This window comes from Limulus polyphemus, unplaced genomic scaffold (assembly GCF_000517525.1).
Source record: "Limulus polyphemus unplaced genomic scaffold, Limulus_polyphemus-2.1.2 Scaffold5070, whole genome shotgun sequence".
Taxonomy (NCBI): Eukaryota; Metazoa; Arthropoda; class Merostomata; order Xiphosura; family Limulidae; genus Limulus; species Limulus polyphemus.
This window is the reverse complement of record NW_013670680.1, coordinates 32212-50903: the sequence shown is the minus strand read 5'-3', so window position 1 is coordinate 50903 and position 18692 is coordinate 32212.

Below are 18692 nucleotides of genomic sequence, written 5' to 3'. Positions count from 1 at the left end.
ATCACAAAACTGTAATAATGATAAAAAGGCGTTACGCGAAATGGGAAAAGGAGGCTAATGTGTGAATTACGGAACTGTAATGACAAAAAGCCGTTACTAAAAATGGGAAAAACAGGATATTGTGTGCAACACTGTACTGTAATAAAGACAAAAAAGCGTTACTAATACTTTATGATTAAAAAGTAGTATCTTTTTAATGCAATATTTAATATGAGAAAGCAATCTGATAATCGCATTAATAAAATTATTCTAACAACCGTTACTAAACAAAGTTGCTGTACAGATTAGATGGGAAAAGGAGGAAAAGTGTACGTGGGAAACGTTAGTTTAATCATAGCAGAAAGTGTTAATACAAATGGGAAAACGAAGTTAACGTTTGAATCAGTGGCTTGTGATAATAAGATATATCCTATATAGATGATATGTGTTCAAGATGTTTGAAAATTCCCGTTGTATTCCTTCATACTCTCGTGGACTTTCTACTACTTTGAATTACCTACGGTTATCTATCTCATTCAGTGCTGAACTGATCATATATTAAACACCTCCTGTAGTTCGAAAAAGCTTTCATATTCAACTAAGTGACATAATTTATGGGTTCTAGTATGGCCTAGTATTTAAAGCGTCTGGAATGTAAATCAGAAAAATTATGGTTCGCGTCCCGTTGCGGCAAACAACCTTCTTATACTTTGTGGCCATGAATGCTCTGTAAGAGGGACTGTCATATCGTACTATTCAGCCTGACTAGAGTTGGCAAAGCTGCTGTTAGTTAGCTACCTATACCCTCTAGTTTACCATATTGCCTTTTGAGTAGACGCTTCTTAAGGGTTACTGAGGAAGTAGTAAAGGTATCCGGAAAGTATTAAGATATTTTCACTAGCAGTGTATTATACTATATAAAAAAAAAAGATTGTACACGATGACCCTCAACGATTTTTCAGAACTCAGTATGACTTCGATCCCATCCAACCAGCATGCTTTAAATTTTCGCAATCGACTCTTAAATTTTTTCTAGATCGACTTGGTGAGATATTACTGGGATTACAGCTCAAACTACCGTTATTAGCAAGGATACCCAACTGCTGATTGAGTGCATTCTAATTACTATAGGTTTTAGTTTTCTGTTGTAAAGATTTATGGTATTAAATAATTCTAATCAGTGTTTTTATACAAGATTCATTTGAATATTGTCTTCTTTAATTTACAAGTCACAGTTAAATTATTTAGTTAGCTTATACTTTTGATGAGAAGTTTTTGATAATTTCTAATCAGCGGTAGATTTTATTTGTTGAGGAAGGAATACTAGTTAGGAAAATTGTTAAGTTCATCATTATTTTCGTAATAATAAAGAAAACAGGTAAAATAATGAGAAACACGTTTTGTTGTTGTTAAGCACAAAGCTACAAAATCTGTTCACTGAGGGTATCAAAACCCGATCTTTACCGTTATAAGCCCTCAGACTTACGCCGAGCCATTGAAGGGCTTAAAAGAACGTAAAATAGAAAGATAAGTTTTGTTTGTTTTTGTTAAACACAATGTTAAACAAAGGGTTATTTATGCAGTGCTCACCACAGGTATCGAAACCGGATTTTAGCGTTACAAACCCTCAGACTTATCGCTTAGCCTCTGGGGCGTAAATATAAGAGATATAACTCAAGGTATTACAACAGACCACTTTGCTCATATCGTTTTTACCGTGACTGCCGCTAGAGAGCAACCAACTGATTTTAATAGGTGATGAAACATTTTTACTATATTTTCCTCTTTATTGTTAGCTAATGTATAAATATTATCTACTTTCAATTCCTTCTTCCTTGGACAAATAAAATTGTCATAATTATCATATAAAATCAACTAAAGTAAGCAATTCTGTGTTTTTATTTGAAAAACTATCAAATTTATCTAGTACAGTTCTATTTTCTCCACTTCTCTGCCTAAGGGAAATCTTACCAGTAGGGAAATGCTTAGCCTATTTAATTTCTATCTATATATATTCTGAAACTTTCTAAATATATGTACAGCTTAATTTGAATGGTTCTTTGTAATTCTGTCACGGATGGTAGAATTAGACAATTCAAGGCCTTGTACGGATCAATAAAGACTTCAATGGTACGTTTTTTAAGAAAAAAATTGAACACAGGAAACCCACTCAAACATACCTTCAACTTACAAATATTTTTTTTTTATGAAGAAGTATCCGAAGCAAGTTTTTAAGGGTTCAATTAAGTTTGTTTTTTTTTTCGAACGTCTCGCTTTCAAGGTTTCAGCCATCACGTGTGATCGTCTCTAGCTCTGAAAAAATAGATTCTAGCCGCGATATCGATAATAAGTTTTAAGCTAAATTAATTATACTAAATTACAAAGCGATAGCTTACCCCGAACAAAATTATCATAATTCTTTCCACGCTGCCCATAATCTTTCGTGTCTTCTAGTAGAACTTTGAAATTTTACATGCTAATGGCTGTTTTGTTTAGAGTGGGAGTAAAAAAGTGTACGTACCATGTGGCTGATGTACCCTTGCACGAGGGAACTTAACACACGTGTAGGACGGAAATACGATAGCGTGCAGTTTTTGAAATGTTTTTATTTGCGCCAGTGCACAATAATGGAAAAAAAAATTAGTCGGTCTAGTAAAATTCAGTTTCTTCTTGAATCCGGACATCTTTTAAATTTTAAAGTTTCTGTTTGCTTGTCTGTTTAACTTCTACCAGTGAAATTAATCACTCTGCTCTTTTTTTTAAATCTTCTAGAAAACGGTTCTTATTTTTGAGCAGGTTTTTTGGATTATTTGGTAAAAAAGAAGAATGCTTGACTAATGTTTCCTGATAGGCGGCCCGACATGGCCAGGTGGTTAGGGCGCTCGACTCGCAATCTGCGTTTCGCGGGTTCGAATCCCCGTCCCACCAAACATGCTCGCCCACTCAGCCGTGGGGGCGTTATTCTGGATTATCTGTAATGTCTATAACAGGAAACACATCACTGAAATCTGGATTATCTGTAATGTCTTTCGTTGATGTGTTTCCTCTGTAATGTCTATAACAGGAAACACATCACTGAAATCTGGATTATCTGTAATGTCTATAACATAATCCAGATTTCAGTGATGTGTTTCCTGTTATAGACATTACAGACAATCCAGATTTCAGTGACGTGTTTACTATTATAAACATTACAAATAATCCAGATTTCAGTGATGTGTTTCCTGTTATAGACATTACAGATAATCCAGATTTCAGTGACGTGTTTACTGTTATAGACATTACAAATAATCCAGATTTCAGTGACGTGTTTCCTGTTATTCTGGATTATCTGTAATGTCTATAACAGGAAACACATCACTGAAATCTGGATTATCTGTAATGTCTTTTTCAGTGATGTGTTTCTGCTGCTGACGTTCTAAATCATTCTAAGCTTAACTTTTCGTTTTCTGTTTGAAATATTTTAGAAGTATTCCAGCCTCAATGTTATTTTTCTCGTTACAAACTCTATTTTATCTCTACGGGGCCCGGCATGATCAGATGGTTAGGGCGCTCGACTCGCAATTTGATGGTCACGGGTTCGAATCCCCGTCTTACCAAACATGCTCACCCTTTCAGCCGTGGGGGCGTTATTATGTGACGGTCAGTCCCGCTATTCGTTGGTAAAAGAGTAGCCCAAGAGTTGGCGGTGGGTGGTGATGACTAGCTGCCTTCCCTCTAGTCTTTCACTGGTAAATTAGGGACGGCTAGCGCAGATAGCTCTTGCGCAAAAATTCTACACCAAACAAACAAATATTTTTCTACGCAGATCTTTAACATTATTTTAACCTTAACATTGTCTTTCCCTCTGGAGACATCGTAGATTTCGCTATAGTATATCTTGGTACAGACATTTCCGGATTATTCTAAACTCAATGTGTGTTTCCTGGTACAGACATTTCTGGATTATTCTAAACTCCATGTGTGCTTCCTGATGCAGACATTTCTGGATTATTCTAAACTCCATGTGTGTTTCCTGGTACAGACATTTCTGGATTATTTTAAACTCAATGTGTGCTTCCTGATGCAGACATTTCTGGATTATTCTAAACTCCATGTGTGTTTCCTGGTACAGACATTTCTGAATTATTCTAAGTTACGTGTTGAATAATGAGAATAACCATACTACATGAACTCGTACGTTCTTACGTGTTGAATTAGTATTTTGTTGCATTTCGAACAATCAGACCCACCATATTGCATGAACTACTGTATGACTAACTAGCATGTTGTTACATTTTCAACCATAAAACCCATCATACCAAACGAATTAGTATATGGTTACGAGTTGGGTCATGATCCCTACCATATCACATTTACTAATATGTTGTTAGGTGTTCAACCATGAGACCCACCAACCTACGTGAACAAGTATGTTGTTACGTGTAAAGTATGTTTTTACGTGTTGAACCGTGAAACCTTCCTTAGTACATACACAAGTATGTTGTTACGTTTTTAACTATGAGACCTCCGTAATACATGAACTAGTACGTTGTTACGTGTTAAAGAATGAGACTAATCATACTTCATTAACTAGAACGTTGTTACGAGTTGGACCATGAGACTAATCATACTTCATTAACTAGAACGTTGTTGTGAGTTGTACCGTGAGACTAATCATACTTCATTAACTAGAACGTTGTTATGAGTTGGACCATGACAATAATCATACTTCATTAACTAGAACGTTGTTATGAGTTGGACCATGACAATAATCATACTTCATTAACTAGAACGTTGTTGTGAGTTGAACCATAACAATAATCATACTTCATTAACTAGAATGTTGTTATGAATTGGACCATGACAATAATCATACTTCATTAACTAGAATGTTGTTATGAGTTGGACCATGAGACTAATCATACTTCATTAACTAGAATGTTGTTATGAGTTGTACCGTGAGACTAATCATACTTCATTGACTAGAACAGCGGTTCCCAACCTTCTCACCACCAAGGACCCCCATGTTTTTTGAAAGATTCCATCTACCCAACAAACTGCTTTTTTTTACTAATAATTAAATTGTTTTTCCATTTTTCGCTATCAAATAAAAGACATACATAAATGATTGTGCAATTAAAAGAACAACAGAATTAAAAAACATACTTGTTTAATGAGATGGTATTATCTTCGCGAACCCCCAGGGGTCCGAGGACCACAGGTTGAGAACCACTGAACTAGAATATTGTTACGAGTTGTACCGTGATACTAATCATACTTCATTAACTAGAATGTTGTTATGACAATAATCATACTTCATTAACTAGAATGTTGTTGTGAGTTGGACCATGAGACTAAACATATTTCGTTAACTAGAATGTTGTTGTGAGTTGGACCATGAGACTAATCATATTTCGTTAACTAGAATGTTGTTGTGAGTTGGACCATGAGACTAATCATATTCCGTTAACTAGAATGTTGTTGTGAGTTGGACCATGAAACTTGCGATGTATTGCTACTTCTTGATGTGAAAGACGTACAATCCTCAAGAACTCGTATGATGTTTCGTTTTGAACCTCGAAATTTACTTATTACGTGAACTAGTGTGTTGTTACGTGTTGAACCATGAGACCCAGCAAACTATGTGAACTAGTATGTTGTTACGTGTTGAACCATACAACATGTACTAGTATGTTGTTACGTGTTGGATCATGAACCATAGTACATGAACTAGTATGTTGTCAAGTGTTGAATCCTAAAAACCACCATACTACATTAACTAGTATGTTGTTACGTACTGGACCATGAGACTAATCATACTTCATTAACTAGAATGTTATGTGTGGACCATGAGACCCTCCATACTGCATTAACTAGTATGTTGTTACATAATGAAGCATGAGATATAGCATGTTACATAAGTTATGATATTGGTACGTGTTTGTGTGCTACCTACCCCTGTCAATCTGTTTCTTTCACTCGCCCTTCTAATTCGCCAGTGAAGGTGTAATACAAATTTCGGGATAATCAATGGAGATTTATATTAAAATCAGTAAAATAACATCTTATGTTGTTAGCTGAAAAGTGTAATGTATTATTTCAAAGGTAAACCTGATCTATTTTACAAGTAACACATAACTTATTATGTGTTAAGAGGAAGTAATAACTTGTACATCATAATAAAAGTGTAATATTGTGTCCTTTAAGGAATATACTGTTTACTACTTAGATGACATAACACCTTACCATCACAAATAAGACATAACATACTATACTGTATTCATATAAAGAAAGAAATATTCATATACATTGATCACTGAATATTTATTTCCTCAAAGATATCTATGATTGGAGAGAAATGTACGATCAACTTGTTGGATTATATTTTGATTAACAGAATAAGTATAAGTCCTATACATGATTTGATTGAAATAGAATTCCACTCTTGACTTGTGACCTAATTCCCGCATTGTGTTGCTTAGCTTTAAAACACACATAAACAAATTAAGAGTGGTCAACGAAATGTTGTGTAAGTCGATATTTAGTGCTTATTGATTAAAAACAAAACAAAAACAAAAAAGTTAAGTGTGAAGCTGGTCATTGACTCGTTGTAATTTTTATCATTATGAAGTTAAAGAAAAATATATTTTATAAATGTCGTAAATGTTCGTTAAAAAGCTAGTTCCGAACAATATAAGATTCCCTCTAACTGTTTTTATACAAGGTTTTTTTTTATAGCAAATCCATATTGGGTTATTTGTTGTGGCCACCACAGAGAATTGAGCATCGAATTTTAGCTTTGTAAGTCCGTAAACTTACTACTGACCCACTGGGGAATTTTTATACATTGAACATAAGACATTCATTTCTTCTTGCTTATTAATCTTCTCGTATATCATTATTATCTGTATTCTGCTTTGGACTCTTGATATAAGTTAATTACTGAATATATTATAACGTATAGATTACTTACGTAGCTGACACAAACAACGTAACTTGTGAATTGAATATGGAATTCTGGTTAACAGCGCATTTTTGTGCGCAAGCCGGACCTTTTTCGTAACTTTTAGCAGAACAAGTCCCTCTTTACCAACGGTCTTAACTAATTTAATTAGGCTTTTGAGAAATCACAGAAGAAATACGACATTCTTATTTTACGATCACCTTATAGAAAATAGAAAACAACATAGTGAATAGAGTCAGTGAGCATGAATCTTCCGCAATATTAAATAAATCGTCATTTACCCCTCCATCCCATTCACAGTTCCATTTGAATGTATTTTTTTAAAAGTGGCACATGTTTAAGAAAAGACTTCAGTGCAGGATAGTTAATCTGAAAGTAGGGATTAGATTCCCCGCGGTGGACACAACAAGCATTTGTTGCTTTACTCTAAAACAAACAACCTGAAAGGTTATTTTTTGACAGATTACATTTATTAGTTTGGAAGTTTGTTTGAGGACATTTTGATGTGTTAGTGGAGATTTAATCAAATACGCCTATCGTCCTCAAACAAGCTTCAAAACGAATGGATAAAATCCGTTTTAAAAAAAAAGTTTTGATGAATTTTGCAATGGAGTTTGACATAAATGTTCTTTGTCGATGATTTTCTCATTTATATACCGAAAGTAAATGTTCGTAATCAATACATTTATATTAAGCGAATTTATTATATTATAAATACATAGTGACTTTAATGTCCTAAGACAATAAAAAAATCGTTTCCGACATAACAACAAGCTTCAACTAGAAACAAAAAGTGTATATCATTAGTAACAATAGAAAATTGAGTTATTAGTAATGTAATTCTCAAATACCATCTTATAATATATCATATAAATATATATATATTCGTACATTCTGTTTTCAAATGTTTGTGCATATAACTTGTTTAAAAGCACGTCATACTTTCGTTTGGATTTGGATTTTGCCACGATTTGTGACATACATTTTCATAGGATATGCCCATCGTCACAACTGGCTGACTTACTAGAAAATCCTTCGAACACGCCGTAATGGGTTCTTGACATGTTGGTCATGTATAGAGACAGAGATGTTGGAAACTCTGGTTTCCCTTTTATTGATTATAGTACTTAGTATAATAGAAAGCTATGCTAGGAGTTTTAGGTTTACCTTGGTGTTTGTTGAGAACAGTTTTAACTAATAGTCTTCGTTCTCATATAGTAGAATCGACAGATATTTGATTTGGTTATCTCCAGTTCCAGTAGCCACACATACAGCCGAATATATGACTTTCCAACGAATCTCTGCTATTATCATTTTCTACATCGGTCAAGCGCTTATTCTCGAGATAGCTCGTGAACATATATAATATATATGCATTCTTTGATTGGCCGCACCATCTGCCGTGAACTGCAGTTTTGCCTATTCAAGGCTCATCAACACAGCTTAGATCAGCATTAGGCCTCTACGTCACAGATTCTCTTTTCAATTTCGCATTCGGTGAAAAAGAAAAGAAATCTGTAATATATATATATAACCGTTAAACACTTGGTTCGCTATATAATATCGAATAATGAATTAATCGCAATGTTCTAACATTATTTACACTCCTAAAATTAATTGAGGTTACTGTGTGATGATTTAAACGAACTCAAAAATCCCATAAATATTGTTTACGTAAAGGTACTTCAGACAGAGGCATTTATGTTCATCATAGGCATGATATTAATATTACATCCACTGTATACTTATCTATCTCTTCCAATATCTAGTAATAGGCCTAATTTGTAAGACAGCAAATTGTCGCAAATAGCCCTAAAAATAGGGGCAGCCTTGAGATTATGTTATGTTATTACCTCACATCAAACAGCACAGTGCATGCGGCCATGATGCTTAAAAAAACAACCAAAGCAAAGACATTTTATCCGAGTGATCCACAATCCGGCATGCAAACAAATGAGCCGCACTGGGTTCGGTTATAACCATAACAATATATATATATATATATAAATGTGTAATAGAAATCAATCGAAACTTAAATAATAGGTACTTAAATGTGTATGGAATATTCTGTAATTGTACAGTAGATATTATAATTTGTAATAAATTGTATAAATATACATCAAGATTCGCAAGTCAAAATTAACGATTCCTAGATTTGTCAAGAAAGCTTACAGTAATATCTAAGATTGTAGTGTCTCGCCTAAAGAAAATAACATTAAAATATAAGTTTTACATTGTAATAGTTCTTCATTGTATTTTTTAGTTAGACAAAAAGCTTACTTAAAGCAATATACCTTAGATATTCAAATTAAACGATAACAATGATCTGGTATGAAAATCGCGTACAAACTTCATGGTAACTATTATATTGTCTGAATCCCGAAAAACATGAACTCCAGTCCTACAAATTAGCGTAAGCCGTGAGACTTCGGAAGGGCCAGAGGTGAAATCGAAGTCTTTCTATACGTAAAATGAAGGATGCTTACAAAGTAAGCGACAGACAGGCAACGAATCAGATCTTAGCGCATCAAATCACCCGCTTTCTATTTACGTGTCACGAGACACTTTGTCTCGCAGTTACCATTTTCTGGCGGCAGCGTGATGACTCATCCCTTAACTATGTGAACTCTCCATAAAGAGTGGCTAAGGGTGGCTCTCGTGCATCTGTTACGGTACTATGTAAAGCTCAACGGGTGTTCAGTCCAGTTTTTGGTCCCGCGGTTTAAATTAAAGCCTCGCATCGACAGAAAAACGTCGTGTGTATGCATAATCTCAACCTTAGTGAACTACTGAATGCTAACCATTATAATCGAAAGAAACCTGACTCTGGCATGAGTCATTTTTCCCACAGGAACAGAGCAATATTGTTCCTTGTTCTAATCAGTTCTAACATGAAGCAGTTAGTAAAGACTGAAAGGCGACCCTACAGAGAGACTGATAAAGTTTTAAAATAAAAGTTTTACCATCGCCTTACCTAATATCGTATCGTGGTGATTAGTCACGGCTTCTATCAGAAAGAGGGAGGTTCAGTTTTAGTACTATTCAATATTAGTGTAGTCTATGTTTAAGCATATGTATTTTAACTGTAAACGAACTGGTGAAGAGATTCTTGATGTGATAGGTGTGACATCAAGATGGCTCTATTTTTCTACAAATTAGCGGTTTAATACAAGAGCATATGTTACAATCTTCGGAAACGCATGGTCCCTACTTGTTTTTCGTTTCCGAATTTTTACACAAAACCGCAGAAAGAGCTATCTGCACATAGCAGTCCCTAATTTTGACTAATAACTAGAGAGGGCAACTAATTAAAACCACCCACCCCAACACTTGGACTACTCTTGTATGGCCTAATAATTGGATTTAACTATCACTCTTATAGCGTACCCACAGCTACAAAGTGTGGAACACGTTTTTCTGGAAATGGGCCACGAACCATGAACCCTTGGATTCACATTCCTAGCACGCTGACCTCTAAGTCATGCTCGACCGCGTATAAATAGTTACTAATTTACATTAACGAATTATGAATTGACATTTACAACTTTAACAGTAACGTATGGGCACGTGGGCTAAATAGCCTGGTAACATACCCCTAGGGTTGATTTATAGTTATCCATAATCTCGTACTACTGACCAGAGGGAAAATAGCCAGCCAGCAGCATCCGTCGGTACAAGGACGTTTTCTGGTTCTCTGAACCAAACGGAATTGACTGTCATTTTTGTGATCTACCCATAGTCGAAAGTGCAACACAGCGTCTTGAAACCTGGAAACCGTCTACCTTCGCCTCAGTACAACGCAGTATTATTGAGTGCATAACGCAACCACATCTGAAGGTACGAACCTGCTCTACGTTTCGAACCCTCGACCCGAAACACTGACCACTAAGGCACCATAAATCCAAATTAACCTTCTAGTAGAAACAATACTGAAAAAATACAACTTTAATAATACCTCCTATAATCTGTTTGTTTGTTTTAGAACAAAATTATATTGAGCTGTCTGCTTTATCTACCTCAGGAAATCGAACCCCAGATCTTAGCGTTGAAAGTCCGTAGGCTTACTGCTGTTCCACCCTGGGACTACTTCCTATAGTTATTAGGGTAAATATCCTAGCATATTTTCAGTAAACCGTATACAAATATAAAAATCAAGTTTCTCTTACAGTTTTATTCCAAAATACTCTACCCAGCTGTACCATAACGTGTGATTCATATTCCTTTGACCAATCCTAAGACAAATTCACCTGTTGACTGTCAGATGACGTTGTTTTTTATTGTGAAATTCGTGTCTCGAATGTCTAGTGTAAAACACAATAAATTTATTATAGCTGGATAAGAACTAAGACATGTGCTTGACCAGTTTCACACGGATGAATATAGATTGAAACGACTCGTGTCTATATACAACGAAGGAGCGGTAAGTGGGCATTTCTGATTGTACGTTGCACTTATGAAATATAATATGTTCTGGGTGTGTGCAACAACGTAGCTGGATTCGAGTTTGATGACGAGGAGCACAAAGTTTGAATAAGTAATGAAATGAAGTTTATTATAAATTTAACATAGTGATCTGAAGGTGCTAAAACCTTATCGAAACTTTGAACATTTGTTATTATATTAAACTTGTAGGAACGTTTTCTTCGTTACCCAATCAACCCCTCTCCAAATTTTAAAATGGCTGGATAAAATGAAGGAGTAAGCCAGAAGAGAGAGAGAGAAATTTGTGGAATATATATATAAGCATCTTAAGTAGTCAGTGCACTTAATTTATTCTACTTAGTGTACACACTAGATGGCGGTAGAAATAGTAGTTCTTATATATATATTAGTAACAATAGAATTAGCTTGCTGGTTCGGCAGTCTTTCTGAATGATGAATGAAATTAGTTCAACTGAAAATAAGTAATAATAACAAATAGCTAATGTTAAAATAAATAAGTAATATCGTGTCATTAATCGTTATTCTAATTCTCATTTGTAAATGGCTCATATAAATTTTATAGTAATTACACGTCACCTACTTAATTAATCTAGTCCACACTATAACAGTTGTTATTCATGCAGTTTGGTGATAAAAAGAACGTTTCAACCACGAGAGTATCTGTTGTATCCCAGCCGGCCTGATGAGACGTGGTATTAAGAGAAAGGCCTCGTCGGCACTGGATGTTGTAGTTATAATATGGTTGACATATTGCTATGTATTCTTCTTTACTGTGTCTCATAAGTTTCTAGAAATTCATGGTAATGTCACAAGGATAGAAAATATTCACGGTATACGATGTGAAACAATGTGAAATATTTCTCAAATTAGAAAAATTAATGATGAATTAACTCCATTCATTTATAATGGTTTGAAAAAATGTCGATGTTTGATTCAGATATCCACTAATAGATATCGAGGAACGTCTGAAATGTCTAGTTATACATTATTTCCTGGAAAGCGTTTTTTCTTTTAAGATTCCTTATCCTGGTTACATTTTAACCAATACAACTTCAACAGATAGTATGTGACTTTACATATTACTTCTGATTCTTCTAATTTACCTTGAACCTATTTAACAATTCTTCTTCACTCTAGTATTATGTGTAAAATTCAATATTATATGTCAGTGTTTTTAACAAGTAAATGGATTCACTAGGTAATATGCAATCCTCTGAAACAGTTAACATGCATTTCTTTAAATCAAACGATAGATTTTGTGCTTAGGTTGTTAAGCATGTGGAACACGTATGCAGTATCACCACGGCTTCTTTTTCTCGGTTCACGTAACATGCACTGTATAGTAAGTAATTCCCAACGCTGGTTCTTTGCTGGGTCTCTGATTTTACAAGACCAGTACTACTCTGAACCCGTACTTTCCAAGACCTTCTTCACCATCGTGCTGTCTTTAATGTCACATGGTAAGTAACCTTGCTGGCGTGGGTTATGTGTTTGTACGATACTCTGCTGAGCTGATGCATCGATAGTGCCACTTTTCATAACCTTCGTGCTCTGACAGTTCGTTCATGCGTTTAAACAGGCCAAGTCACAGCCCTCCAGTGGCACAGCGGTATGTTTGCGGACTTACAACGCTAGAATTCGGGTTTCGATACCCGTTGTGGGCAGAGCACAGATAGCCTATTGTGTAGCTATGTACTTAATTATAAACAAACAAACAAACAGTTGTATATGTATATTTTCAAGGCAAAAGGAAATATTGTAGAAATGAAAAACGTGAATAAAAAAACATATTCCATCTATGATTGTCTTCTAACGTTCTAATAAACTCCTGGTTTATAGTGAATCATTGTTACTTGTGAGCTTAAGTTAGTTTCTCGCGATTTCAATTCACCTTTCAGCCCATGATCTTAACATGCTTATTGCAAATGGTATATGTTGATCAAGGGTTAGTTCTTATGATTGATAATGAAAATTTGGTATTCGCTACCTTAAGCAACGTTTTTTCCCAATTACTTCAGTTAATCTTTGTTCATCATGAACTTGGTAGCATTTGTTTGTCATGGTTTATAATTAGTCTTATTTATTCGTGGTCTTAAACGACGGTTGTTTCTTGTGACTTATAATGAATCTATGTTATTTATATTTCGAGCAACGTTTGTTTATAATGATTTATAACGAATCTTTGTTATTTGTAACTTAAGTAACGCTTGTCATAGTTTTTAGCTATGTTATTTATTCATTATCTTAAACGATGTTTGTTTTTTGTAATTTATAATTAATCTTTGTTATTTGTAACTTAAGTAACGCTTGTTTCTTATAATTGATTTGATTTTTTGTTATAATAGTATTTTTTGTAATAGTGCTTGGTTTTTAAAACACCATTTTCATGTTAACTTATCATGTATTTGAACGATTACACACCTTACAAATTCAACAACTTGATAGTTAAGACACTTCCCCCTCTTGGGACCAAAAATTAAAATAGCTTACATTAGACTTGAAATTTAATATACTACTCTATCTTTAAAACAGCCATTTTAACATCAGGCTTAGCATCTTGTTTACATAGACGGTCAAAACCCATAAAGTACAGAATACTCTAAGATGAACATTTAAACTTTACTGGGACACTTTAAGCTTATGTAAGTGGCAGGATGGGGGAGCTAAAAGCGAAGTGGGAGAGTAGATTAAAACCTTCATCTAGATCATATCCCTCCCAGTACAGCAATAATCGACCACGTGCTATTTTTCATCCCAATATGGTCAGTGAAGGTCGTAAAACAAAGATTATTACCCACGCAGCATGGGAGGGTTCGGAAGCTGTAGACACACACCAGACAGCTCCACCCGTGGGGATCCTGTCTTTAGTTCTTCTCCTTAGCTCTGGAAATAATCTCTCCCCCCACCACCACTCTTCTTTGACCTTATTTAAACTGTGCTCAGTTTTTAGAAAGAGTAAATAAAGCTAAAAAAAAGTCCTTGTGTTTTTTAATCTGTAGCACCTGTGGGCCCTCACTGACGGTGTCTTATTCATCCAGTGGGAACATGTAAACATATGTTCTACAGAAAAACCTAAATTTCTTCAGCCATCTAACTCTCTGTACTAGTGACTCAGTTCACTTTGTTACCTATCTATTTTTTGCATTTCATTTAGAACTCGAAACTTTCTTTCTTATTGCGTAGGTACCAGGTAGCTACTATTTAGGTACATAGATAGGGGTGGTTTAAAAAATCGTGAATTGTCTGTTGTCCGAATATATTTTCGTGACCTCGGCGGCATAAATACTTCGAAATTGTTTTGTAGTACTGTAGTGAATTCCTAGTAAAACAGAAAAAAATGAAAATCGAAAAAGGTTTATCATAAGAGTAACCTCTATTCTGCGAAAGTACTACTCAGCAGAAAAGCCCCAATCTGTTCAAGTTGTAATCAGTTATATCTAAGATGTTTACACTACAACTAAATTATTATAATTAAATAAATATTCAAGTTAAAATACCTTCGGACCAAGTTTTGCTTCTATATACTCAAAACCTAAAATCGTATTTTAGTCTCAATATTTGGTTATGACAATATGTTTTATAGCCTTTCACGATCATATTATACTTCGTCATACTCTCAAGGGCTATGATTGGCCTGGTAGTTATCGTTTCTGGCTGCTGAACACTTTCCGCACTTTACGCTGTGTGTAATTTATCCAAGTGACTGTCAGTCCCGTTATTCAGTTTTAAGAGTTGAACAAAGCCTTTTTTTGTCGGGATGTGCTTCTGACAGGCTGTTTTCTCTGTGATCAAGGCCCCCTGGTGGTTCAGCGGTAAAAAATTGGGTTTCGACACCCACAGAAGGCCCATCATTTTGTATTTTGCTTTAAAAAAGAAAACCTGTAATCGAAAATCGGAAGTACAAAATTATTGACAGCTATTCCTGAATCATTCGGGTCTTTGACTTAGTTGTTTAGTTCATATCATATCATATAGAGATAAACGGTTGGTTGAATGTGCTTGAATAACGCTTAACATTTTTCTAGAGCTCTACAGATGTTATTAACGTGTTATTCCACTAAGACGCCCCCCCAAAGAAAAAAAAACAAACTAGAACCTTATCTTTCGTAACAAACTTGATGAAACACTCCCCTGTCGGTCGAATGAGCGGAGGAGGCCCGATCAGCTGGCCCATGCGTTTTCTGGAACATTATACCCATTCGTATTTTTTTAAAATGTGGCTTCATAAAGTCACATTTTTTACTCTGGTATGAATAAATTGTATCAACGCGTTCAAGAAGTCTTCACAAAGGTTATCCTGTAATGTTGCAAATCACTTGGTTGGATATTAGGTAGAAACTGGACATTTTACGCTTAACTCATGGTGAACATTAGAAGCGGACTTAAACATGCTGAGGCCCTAAGATATGCCTAGCTTGAGGCCTCTCTGTAGATAAAATGTAAAAATGACTGCAAATGTTTTGCGGATCTCTGATAGTAATGAAATAACTTTAACACATTGCTGACGGGTTACGAGTTTACTCGTGTTTCGTGCAGAGCGTCTTTGTGTGCCATTTATTAAAACGTTGAGTTTGAATGGAGTTGGACGCGTTTTATTTTGTTAATAACTCAACTATGTTTTTTATTACTTATTTGAAACTTCCAGAATATGTACATAAAGACACCTAGTAAATATTTAGTGTGGTATCCTATAAAACATTTTCCTATATGGAGTGGAACCGCACAAAACTTCCATATGTATCGCGTTTCACTTCGTTTTCCATGGGCAGTACAAACTCTGCAGGCTCTGCTAGGAAATGTATTTTTTCATGTAGATGAAATGAACACAGAAATATGCTGCTTCGTGTCACCAGACAGTCTTCCTGGGGGATCCTTATGTGGGGCTCTCCTTGTACCTTCAGATGATGGACCGGGTTCGTTCCTCTCTAGTTCCAGTAAGCCTTTTTTCCTCTTTGTCAGTAATCCATTCTCTTGCCACAGCAAGGGGGAACTGCTTATATTTTATTTTTTCTGTTGATTCAGGGCTTTGTAGATTATATATAAATTGAAAATACCGCAATTTATTAGATAAAGTACTACCGTTTTTGTCCATTTCAGTTTTTCTGAGAATGGTATAGTATGAGAGGTACTGATTTGCACGATCAACACCTTTAATGTGGGCATTATACTGGAGAACACATACACAAGTTTTTAAATTTATTCTCCAGTTATTCTATTTTCCTTTCCTGTGGTAGAAACAGGTGAGTCATGGATGGTTGAAACCATTCTCACTTCTCTCTTGTTTTTCTATATGAAAACGAGAACATCACCTTTTCTACAGAAAGCTGTTTCACCTTTTTTCATTGTTGAAACTTCCAGCTTGGCAGCAACACTCTGATTGTTCCGCAGACTCTTGTTTTATGTTCTAGGAACAGGTATGCAATAGAAGTATTGTTGTAATAATTGTTCAGAGTTGTATGTTCAGAATCTTGGACGTCCTCTCCATGGAATCATGACCTCATACAATGACAACTGTTGCTTTGGTTTGTATAGTGTCCTGAATTTATTGAGAAAATAATCCAGTACTGGTTGAATTTTGAAGAGCCTGCCTGAAGATCATCCATTTTATGATTATCACTGAAATGCCAAAATTTGTTGAAATCTGTTTCGGCTCTTTGTCTGCGAAAATATTGGGCTAATTAAAAGAGGATCTGTTGACCAGTAATATTTCCTTGTCTGTCTCATTAGTAGAATAAGGCCTATGAATTTCCTCATGTCTGTACGTGTAACTTCAGACCGTTGAACTCCTTTAGATGGCATTTTATGTTTCTCTGCAGTTTGATTATGGTAGGTACATATTTCCTGATAAAACATTTCAAACAAGTCATCATCATACATTAGACTTGTCACGGCAGCAATATTTCCAAGTTCGATGGAATATCTATTTCTGACCAATTATCACAACGGGAAAACAAATCACTAACAGGAACATTTGTAGAATCATTATCACTTTCTGATTCAGATTCAGTTGAGAGCACAACAATTTTACTTATCTTTGTAAATCTAACAACGTCACTGTAGCTAGTCTCTCTGTCAGAATGATCCACAAACACATCCACATCAGAATCCTCACCTTCTCTTGGAAGATCTGACAAATTATCATCAAATAGTTCAGTAATTATCTCATCTTCATGTTACGTTTTCTTTGAGAAGCCATTTATAAAAAAATATGGGTATTGTAGGCAAAAATCAGAAAAAAAAATAACCGCCCGGAACAAAATAAAACACGTTTGGCTCCTTTCAAACGCAACGTTTTAATAAATGGCACACAAAGACACTCTGACCTGTTCACAATGTGTTAAGGTAACTATTGCCAGTATTTACATTGCACTTAAATTTACTTGTACAATTTCACGATTAATATTTGCGATAACTGCCACTAATTTAAATATTTGATTAACTTCCCAATCACTGAATGATTGGTACTGTAATTAACTGTTAACTCGTATTCAAAATTGCATCCTTGTTTCTCAATATTTTACAGTTTCTCGACCATTACATCATTATTTCATGATTACGGGTAAAATGTAATATCTTCTGTAAAAAGTCTGACTTCTTTCACTTTACATAAAATATTGAAATTCTATATTGCTCGTATTAAAAGGATGTCGATAAGGTTGCATTTCCTCTTAACACAAACCTAACTTTTATATTTTTTCACTCTCAATATCAGATAAATATAAAGATAAAACGAAAGAACATTCACGGTGAAGAAAAACATTATGAAAATGGTTTGTTTGTTGTCAATCGCAAGGCTGCACATTAAAGTTATCTGTGCCTCTTCTCACCGTATTACTGAACGTGGCTTAATTAACCAAGAAATCTAAACAAGCGCAAACCTTAAGTTTTAGCTTTGCTTACAGCTCCATTGCTATTTGGAAATTAAATCAAACCTAATAAATCAGTATTTAAAACGTCTGCGTTTGACACTTGACTTGCAATCTGCGGGTCACGAGATCCAGCCCTGCTACTGAATGTGCTCACCATTTCAGTTGATGGGGCGTTATTGACGGTCAATCCCACAAATTCGTCGGTAAAAGTAGCCCAAGACTTGGCGGTGAACGGTGTTGAGTAACTGCCTAGTATATCGCTACAAAATTAGGAACCGCTAGCGCAGATAACCCGATGTCTTTTGTAAGTTTATGGGTGTGTGTTTTTGTTTTGCAAAATGTGTACACTGAGTGGTCACAAGTAAATAGACACCTAATTTTTCGTCATTTAACTGATTTATGCTAACTAATTTGTGTTCACAGAGCACTAAATCAATGAAAATGGTCCGCACACT